We start from the raw sequence: 713 nt of genomic DNA on the forward strand, positions 1-713 counted from the left end.
CTGAAGACAAACACACCTGGGATAGAGCCGTCCTGCTGCAGTGCCCCAGTCCACGGTTCCTCAGGGGCACCGGAAACCTCAGGAGAATCAGGGAGGCTAAATTAAGCATGCAAATGAACCCACGTGCTTTGTCTTGGGTAAGAGCATTATTGATTTCAAATTTCCATTTAAGTTTTTGATCTAATATTTATTTCGTTTTAAAGGTATTTCAGTTAACAAAAATGATTTTTAATAGTTTAACAAAAACTTTATTTATGCAGTAAAACAATGGTTTCTCCACTTGCTTTGCAGAGAGATGCCCCAAGCGGAGTCCATCTAGTGGAGGGTTTGTAGTCACATTTTAATTTCTTAAAAATACTTGCTCTGCATCATCATGGCCTCTGTGTCTTGCTTACAGATATTACAAAATGTTAACTTACCAATATTTTATTTCAACAGCTGTGTCACCCATGAGACTGTTTAATCAGGGTACCTCTCCACTCTCTCCTAGGTAATTTGAGCACAAAATGCTATCAGTTAAGTTCTTACAGAACTAGTTCATATGACTTTTTCTAGGGATGTACCACCAATATAAAAATTCTGTCTAATTAAGTTGAGATTAAAATGTTATTTACACCTATTTTGTGTAAATAAAACTAAATTTAACCAAAATGTATAACTTTAAAAGCTATAAATAGTGAATTTGGGCATTACAACATATGTACAATAAAAAA

The 713-nt window shown here is 34.8% G+C and overlaps 1 long non-coding RNA gene across 1 annotated transcript; it reads left to right on the forward strand.

The window, feature by feature from the left end:
- Positions 1-6: 6 nt before the first annotated feature.
- On the forward strand, positions 7-560 carry LOC107682373 (uncharacterized). The gene is made up of 3 exons (XR_001633468.1): positions 7-137; positions 292-325; positions 439-560. It is a non-coding gene; the product is annotated as an uncharacterized LOC107682373 (long non-coding RNA).
- The last annotated feature ends 153 nt before the right edge of the window (positions 561-713 follow it).

The sequence above is a fragment of the Sinocyclocheilus anshuiensis genome, unplaced genomic scaffold (genome assembly GCF_001515605.1).
Source record: "Sinocyclocheilus anshuiensis isolate Anshui unplaced genomic scaffold, SAMN03320099.WGS_v1.1 C32129892, whole genome shotgun sequence".
Lineage (NCBI taxonomy): Eukaryota > Metazoa > Chordata > Actinopteri > Cypriniformes > Cyprinidae > Sinocyclocheilus > Sinocyclocheilus anshuiensis.